This window comes from Meleagris gallopavo, chromosome 10 (genome assembly GCF_905368555.1).
Source record: "Meleagris gallopavo chromosome 10, MGAL_WU_HG_1.1, whole genome shotgun sequence".
NCBI lineage: Eukaryota > Metazoa > Chordata > Aves > Galliformes > Phasianidae > Meleagris > Meleagris gallopavo.
This window is the reverse complement of record NC_139413.1, coordinates 14,379,572-14,388,661: the sequence shown is the minus strand read 5'-3', so window position 1 is coordinate 14,388,661 and position 9,090 is coordinate 14,379,572. Positions and strand designations below refer to the sequence as shown.

Sequence of the window (9,090 nt, the reverse complement as noted above, 5' to 3'; positions counted from 1 at the left end):
ACTTCTAGTGTTCTACAGACAACTCCTCTCAACTTCCTTCACAGTGTCAAGGGTTGCTGGTTCAGTTATTAGATATTATAAAGTTTCTGCACTCCTTCTCCAGCCCCCATCAATTTTTTGTTCATTTCTCCTCTGTGCTGGAGTTAGCTCTAATTGTGTCTATCTGAATTAATTACTTGCAGCCTTGCTTTTCTCTCAGTGCCCCAATGCAACTTTACCAGCTGGGGGAATGTATGCTTGAGATCTAACGTCTCTCTGGCCAGTGCAAGGGCATGTATTGAAGCAGAGGTTGTCTGTGACCTCCCTAGAACACTGCAAAGATTCATAGACTTTCAGTCCCATAGTCAGGCAGCAAAGCACAGTGCTTCTTAGCTGTTAGCTGCGTGCGTGCAAGAGATGACCCTCACTTTCAACTACTTGATCATAAGAAAGACTTGCGTATTCCCATGTTTTCGTAATGGACAAAGCACTTACTCCTGTGCATTACTAGGATTTCATTGTCTCATTCAGTTTCAGTTGCATTTGTTAATTTTTATCTTGTTGGGTTTTGTGTATAACATATCCCTTGTTGTCTGTATGCAAAAATTTGCAGTTCTGAACTTCAATCTTGGAGTTGAATTGCTCTGACGAGGTTGTGTCACAGGGGTATCCTGGAGCACAAGGTGCCTGAGATCTTAGTGCTATTCCTGTTCTTCTTCAAGCCATCAGCATTCTAGACAATGTAAATTATAAGTCAGCCTCTTGTACAGCTAGGAAGACCATCCAAAGCATTCAATTTGCCCAGCACATGGTGAGTCACTGCACCCCCACAAACACCTCTACACCTCAGATGACTACATAGTATAAGGGTTATGAGATAAAAAATGAGTTATGCTTATTGTCACTCAAAGCAGTAGTGCTAAAACCATTAACTCTTCTGATATGAAACATGATAAAAGCATGGATGCTATTACTGGGTGATCTGGGTGATGGTATTCATATTATTATCAACACCTGTGTTTTGGCTGAAATTTTGTAGCTGCAAAAACATGGATGTCCTACATATTTTTGGACTCATGATAGCTCAGTCCTTTCTTAGAAGAGGAGAAGGATAATATAATGGAAAGAGCAGGACTGGAAAAGAATGAGTAAAGGCATATTTGTCATAAGAAACATAATCTTCAGATTGAACTTCAATTCTTTTTCATTCAAGGTGGGATTTTGCCTCTCTTTCTTGGATTCTTTAATTTATTGTATCTCATCAAACAACTTGAATCAGGAAAACTAATTCCTGAACAACTTAGTGTCTGACTAATCACAATTTATTTTCAAACACTTCCATGAGGTATTGTAACTCTCACCTTGTGCTGAGACTTTATGATCAAATGTATCTACAAACATTTTTGGTGCCCAGCAATGCCTTGACTCACTGTGCATCAGAGATTGTCTCATCCTGAGACATGCACAGCTGTGATGTTCAGCCAATCTCATCACAAAGAATAACAACGTGGTCTGCCTGTTCCTCAGCAATATAGACTTTACAGTCAATTTGTGCAAAGATCAGTTGCAATCTGAATGGACTGCAGTGGATGCACTTTTTCACAGATCTGGTATAACGTAATGTCATGCATAACGTAAGTGCATAAATAAGTTAATTCCTGGAGAAAGAAGGCCATCAAAATGAACTGTGAGTTGAATACGTTGTCCTAGTGTAGCTGGACTATTCCTCTGTTAGCACCAATTTTGGAAAAGGATCTAGGTTTGACAAGATTAAAAAAAAAAAAAAGGCCTAGTGACTAAGACGTCTAAACATAACACACCTTTCTATCCTTCACTGTTTAACATATTCATCTCCAGTCAAGCCACAGTTCATCTACATTTTTCTAGACACTAGATTTTTTTTATGTCTTTCCCCACCAAATTTAAGGGCTGTATTTCAAATGTATGTATCTTTCTGGATTATTAATATCACCTGTTGCTTTCATTAAGTATCAGAGAGTAAACACAGGATGATCTAAAATTGTATCTGTGGAAATCCTATTTTCATTCTTTAAGCTGTCCCGCTTTCCAGTATCTTTCTTGAAAAGCAGGCACTGGAACTAGGCAGTGCGTTTTGCAGCACATTTGTTCATTAAGGTTTTTTGGGCTATGGATCTTAGTCTCAAGCCACTGAATCAAAAGATATATGTTAATGAAGAAATTTTGATACATATATCTTCAGTTAACAGCTGGTAATAAAAAGTATGAAACTTATATCCTTGCTTATTTTTCTTAATGCATAAAGCCATCAGAATGCAATGTGCCTGAGAAAGAAAGCAGTCTGCTCTGAGGAGCTTGCAGCACTGAGACCTGCTCCTGCAGTAGGCCATGTTTATTCATCAAATGGGGAAACTCTCCCTGTGTCAGAGATATTATCTGCATTAGTCATCAGTACACGCAGTAAGTGTTTGCATAGTCAGGCCATCAGCAGAGGATCTCAACTGGAGATTTGGGGGAGAGCTACTTTCTTTACTTTGGCTCTGTGAGATGAGTGTTAGCTTCATCTGAATTCAAACTTAACATTAATGATAATCTGATCTCTAATAGTATGATGACCTCAGTCTCATTTTGATTCACGTTTTATTTTTTGCTTCTGTACATCATTTTGGTAATATCAATACAGCTTTCTCTCTCTGTTGTCTAATGTTTACCACATCTCACTGACTTTTTTCTACCACTCTAGCAGTTACCAGGAGGTCTCTCTTTAGCATCTAAGATCAGGCAAGTTTTGGTACCTCAAAATTAGAATTAATTAAGATTTTGATAGATATTAGCTTACTAAATAATAATAATAATGAGGCAGAGCAGAGCAAAATGCATATTTAAGATGCACCAAGCATGTGATGTTCTTTTGCAAGATTCAGAATTTGTAGAGCAACACAAAGGATTACTGGCAAGTTCTTCAGTAAAGGTACGTACAGCAAAAGATTTCTCTGTGCAGGGAGTCACCAGCAGCTCTGAGTGACTTGCTGCAGGCCCAGCAGCTCTGAATGGCTCTTGCTCTGCATGGCCTAATGAGGCTGTTTGATCAGCTGATAGACCTGGCCTGCACCCTGCACCATCCCAGTATTGGGTCAGTGCTCTTTCAGTATCGCTCTACAGCTTGTACTCTGCTATGTAGATGTACTCCTGGTGATCCAGCTGTCAGTGCTGATGCTGTTTTAGGGACAAGGGATCAAATCTTGCATATTAAGCCCAGAGGCTCACTTCTACCTTTGTGGCTATGACTGACTTGCATGAACCTGACTTGAAGTTACTCATGCTTTGTCTGGAGAAACTGGTCTTAATCTTCTCTAGGTAAAAATGTCCTTTCTTCTTTTTAACTTGATATTGTTTGCCATATTTCTAGACATGGTCACTCTTGCAGCAGGTGATTTATACTGTTCAGAGCAATTTATTCTTTATCTTAGGTGAATCAAAATTTTCTAAAAATCATTTTACTTGGGGTAGAATGTAATTTTTTTTTTCTGACAACAGAAGATATTTCTCTTTCATTTTTTTAGGGTTTGAAATATTTTTTAGATATAGTTGAACTGCATTTTATAATTGTATGATTTGTTCCTATAAATATTTATTTATGTAGGTTTTAATCCAATAAATGTAATTTGCTGAAATAAGATGCAATTCTATAATTTTCTAATGCTACAGACAAGTCATTTTCATCACTTAATTCCTTTTTTATACCAAACAAGTGTCATATTAGACAGCTGAAGAATTTAAGAAGTCTTAATTAATTGATGGCGGTAGTACATTTAAAAATGTGTGGTATTTCCAGGAATATTCTGTTTCATAGACTTGTGGGGGAACATTCAAAGTTAATTCAGGACACTAAAAAAGAGCATAATTAAGTGTTGACAACAACAGCTAAGTGGGTGGCTCACTCTGACAGTGCTTTATTTTCATGAATCCTTGTCTGGAGACCTTTCTAGTGCTAAATTTCTGAAGGATGAGTAGGATTTTAGATGACTGACTTTTATTTGACTTTAATGGGAGATCTGCATTTTAAAACACTTCACAATATTTTGAGAAGTTCCTCATAATGTCCAGACTAGCATTATTTTAAATCTGTCCTTGGCAATAGCAAATGATGTTATTAATATTCAGTTGTTGCAAGATGGATTCAAACTGTGGGGGATGGGGGATGTTCTTTGGCATGGTTCTTGGTTGTTAAGAAGGTAATAAACCTTCCTTGTCTCTGATTTTATAACGGACAATAACCATTAGCTGATCAACAGAAGAAATGTCAGGTGTGGAATCAATGCTGATAGAAAAATATTTCACCTGTTTACATTTACGAAGGATCACTGATAAAACCTTTGATCCCATTAAGGATATAAACTCTTCACATACAGTCGATGACAAGTCTGATGAGCTAGCTGAGCTCCATCAGCCTTGCTGTGCTTAGCGAATGTTCAGCTAAAAAGGGATCAAATTGACTCACGAATTTCAAAATTCCTAGGAAATTACCATTGTGAGGTGACCCAGTTTTTTGATTAGTGTCATGAAAAGACAGGTCTCACTGAGAAATAAACGTAATAATGTCAACCACATGCTTAAGTTCTTCTCTCCATTATACACATTCACTTTCAAATTGTTTTGTCATTTTAGCATAAACTGTACCACTTGCTTTCATCTGAGAAACACAAGCTTAGCATAGTTCTGTGCAGAAATCAAAGATGAGCATGGAAAAAAGACCCCTCTTTGCCTATTGAATCATTGATCAGACAAGCACAGCAGATATTTGCATGGATCCTTAGTAGTTAGGTCTCAGTAGCTGCCTTAGATAATTGTTGGAAGGGAAAGAAGATAAGAGGGAAACTTAGGTGTTTCATCCATTCATTTTTACAGTAATTGCAGGCCTTCTTATCCATTGCCCGCTCATATCTATTCTTCTTCAAGCACAGTAGGATTAGCAATCATTTACAGCATTGACAATATTATCCTTTAGGAACTATCTAGTTTAAACCAGGACTAAGGGATCATGAAATGAACTGCTTTCCCTTGGTAACAAATGATAGTGTTGAGGGGGTATTGGTTGTCTTGGCAAGGAGGAGACTGAGAAAGGGGGGGAGAAGCAGAGCAAAGTTTCAGATGTGATGTCAAATCTGGACTGCAGAGGCTGATTTCATACTATCATTCTCTTCTCAGAAAGCAACTTGACTGATTTGAAAAATCCACATGCAAATACTGTAAACTATAAAACCTTTTGGAAGTCTTCACAGTAACCAGGCTATAGTCTGTCACTGTCTATCATTTGGAGCCATGGAGTTCCCTCCTCATTACCTCAGGGAGATATCTACTGTTTCTTTCTTTCTTTCTTTTTTTTTTTTTTTCCTTTCTTTCAGTATTTTCAGCTCTTCAAGCTCTCTTTCCTCTGTTCTTGTTTCCCCACACAGGTGCAGAAATCCTTCTGTGGTACAGAGGGGCCAACAGCAGAATCAAGGAATGTGGAGAAAACAACAACATCGGATCTTTTCTCTCCTCACTGAACATCCTGCGTTCTCCCCTCAGGACTCAAGAAAAGCTCAGTGGAGAAGGGCAGGTGAGTACGACCAGACAAAGCAGAAGAGATTTGCTTTAGAAAGAGTTAGGTGGGAAAGTTGTTGTTGGTTCATGGATTTATGACCATCAAAAATAGCTTTACTGTAAAAATGGAAGCAATGCAATTTTATATTTTTGTCTTAACAAGAACTAAAAATTCAGATTAGATGAAAAAGGGGGAAAAAAATTCTCTCCGGGTACAGTAAGTGAAAACAAAAGGAAGAAATATGTTAATGTGCAACCACAGTTCTTCCCCACTATTGCAGCAGCATCTGTTAAAAACGCAGAGCACTTAAAACTGTCACAAAGAGCTATAAAACCTTTCTTGACCCACAAAACTAGTCTACATCAAAGAGATGATGGCTTCAGTTTCTTGGAATAAAAATTCATATTAAGTGCTGGAGAATCAGAGCCTGTGGACTCTAATTTCTTCCTGTTCTTTCTTTCCTCTGCTTTTTCCCTAGTGTCTACCAATTATGTTAAAAGCTAGCATTCAGCTCTCTGAGGTACTCGTTGGCTTTGACCAGTGTTATAAGCCACACTGTGATGGGCTGTAGTAAGAATAAACAGTGGCCACTGGAGGTGAACATAACGTGGGATAAAAACTGAACTAAAATGTGGCTTTTTTATCTTTATTTTTTAAACTGTAAATTCAAGTCTAAGGTGTAAGCAGCAAAACTTTCAAATAATAAATGTGCAGACAAATAGTTTGGATGCACAGGAAGAGCTATTTTGGAAGACATAACCACACACAATGTCAGGTAGACATTGCAACTGTATAGAAGTAGGCTGCCCCAGCTGCGTCTTTTCAAAATCAAAGCAGAAGATTTCATGAAAAGCACAATTACCTTTTTGCTGCCAAAGTTAATTTTGCTTTCTGAAGCTCTCCCAGGGTCTCGTTTCACAGGAGAGTATGTTGGGAAGAATTTTCAGTTTTTCCCATGGCACTTGTTTTCAGTGGGGTTTCCTCTATTTTACAGACACAAGAAGCTAATTTATGCATGCTGTAATTTGAGTGGCAGAGGTTGAGGTAGGAGAGAATGAACTCCAAAGGAATTAACATCCTCTTTGTAGTTAACATTGAGACAAACAGGTTCACCTACTATGGGTACAGAGAATTTCAGCTGGTTGAACTGCCTATATTTCTCTCTTAAATAAACAGTAGACTAGACAAGTAGAAATCATTCCCCAGATGTTACAAGTGCTCTAAAATCTGTTTGAAACTATCTAAATACTTTACACTTCTTATAAATTCACATCTCGATCCCAGAAGAGGATCCAGTGCACTCACCATGGACTAATAAACATTTAGAAAAGTTAAATTACTTAGAGATATTTAAGTATCATACAAGTATGTGTAAAGTATTGAAACACTTATCAGCATGAAGTCCAACCTGCAAAGGCCTTTGTTTATTTAATTGCTTTTTGGTTCTCCCATTTAATAAAGAGGATTATTTTTTAACCTTTCCAGTTCCAGACAGAAGTACAGATTCTATTATAGCAGACTGGAAGAAGAGAAATCTTAAACCAGAGGGATTTAATCACCTGCAGAGTGAGAGAGGTTGAAAAGAAAAATGAATTTACTGCCTTCTAGATCTGTTTGTAGGCAATTTATGTTTGAACTTCCCTTAAATAATTTTCAGCATAATATTTGTGGTCTAAAAGTATATGAAATGGTGTCAGAAACCAGCCCTCTTTTGCAGCACTGAGAAGCCCTCTCCCTGAGTCCTCTGAGTCGTCTGTTTTCCCTTCGTGTATTCTTTCATGTTGTGCTCTGCCTTCTGATGGGTGATACATGACGAGGAATTGAGAAGCAGCATGCTCTGTGGTTCTGCTGCGATGTGTTTCTTACACTGTGAAGAAGCAGACCCGCATCATAAAACCAACTGAAAGCCACGGCGGTACCTCTCTAAAAAATGTAATGGACTGTACTGAAAGCCTAACTTTGACTGATGTGAGGTTTGGGACTTTATCCAGGTAAGAATTCATGCAGCAATGAGCACAGATAAGGCAGATGACCCAGAGTAGGGCCAAACTGTTTACCAGCAGATGTGTTTTTGAAAATCTTCCTTAACTGGTCATGGCAGCGGAAAATACCCTGCTGTTAAACGCATCTGCAATCCACTGCGCTCCCAATCCACCTACAAAAATTCTGACCTTTAAAGAAATGATGGAGAAGCTGGTGATTTTTTCCATGGCATTGAAGCTCAGTCTATTTTAGGCTCCAAGGCAATTGCAGCCCTTTTTGCTCCCTATTTCACATCACTTTTAAGTCTTGTTCTGGCCACTATGAACCCTTCAGCACTTCTCCCTGTGCAATCACTCGAGTCAAGATCTGTGATTTGTGATTTGCAGATGACATGTACATTTCTTGGCTGATGGCTGTTAAGGCAGTTTGCAAACCTAAGGCAATAAACTGCAGGGATGCATTTGGAGCTTGTTTTGCCACACTAAATTGCCATTCTCATGCAAATGAATAACAAGTTTCTCATTATTATGATTGAAAAGAAGCTGTTATACATTTCCAATGTTGTGAATTTCTGTATTAATATTTTAATGAAATCATTTTGTCAATTTTCATAATATACCATCTGTAGATGCAAATATCATATTTAATAGTCTATGTATCAGAAACAGTGATGCAACTTGCTGAATAGGAAAAGGGGAAAAAAACCCTAACAGTTTCTGCATTCTCCAAATATAAGTCCTTTAATCCTTTCAGTATGGAAATCTATTACTGAGCTGGAGAACACTGTTACAATTTCTAAAGCGTTAACACAATTATTTATACATTTCTGATCATCTTTCATTTAAATATTTATAAAATACGTACTGGGAAGTATGTACCTTTTAGAAAACTCAGTTTCTGTGTCATTTTCTTAAAATATTCACTTCTGTTCCTCTTAAAAGATACCTAAAAAGAAAACCTGCTGGATTTTGTTTTAAGTGACACCATAAATGTACAAACACAACATAATTTAAACAGAAAATAATATGATTACCATCAGAAGGATTACTACAGTTCATTGTTCAGAGAGCAGGAAACACAAAATGATCATTTTAAATACTAAGTCTTAGCTTGCAAAAAACCAAATGTATCGAAGTGCCTCAGACTTAATGTGCAACCTAAGGTCTACATATTGTATAAATTCCTAATCCTGTCAAAATGCAAGTCTGAAGATTAACAGAATGTATAATAAATGTGTCTCTGTCATTACAAATAAAAATAGTATTGCTAAATCAAGTGTAGCCCTTTATAAATGTAAAAAAGCCCAACTTAAGCAGATTTGCACTTTATAATTCTACAGCTCTGAGGAGGAAAAAAACAAGATTGACTAAAGCTGATTCTCCTTTTCTCTGATATAAATCAGTTCATCTGCACACACACAAAAAGCCACTTGGCATAGATTTATTTAGCAAATAACTTAATATTTATTGAGATTTCTTGTAAATTTAATTATTAATATCAGCATGTTACAGTATTTCTATGAGGTTGCTATTACTGACCCTGTACCTGTTGGGTGTTTTCCC

General features: G+C 37.3%; 1 long non-coding RNA gene across 1 annotated transcript; it reads left to right on the top strand.

Annotated features, from left to right (window-relative positions):
- The first annotated feature begins 4,970 nt into the window (after window positions 1-4,970).
- Window positions 4,971-8,803, top strand: LOC146543711 (uncharacterized). Its single transcript, XR_014885292.1, has 2 exons — window positions 4,971-5,560; window positions 7,263-8,803. It is a non-coding gene; the product is annotated as an uncharacterized LOC146543711 (long non-coding RNA).
- The last annotated feature ends 287 nt before the right edge of the window (window positions 8,804-9,090 follow it).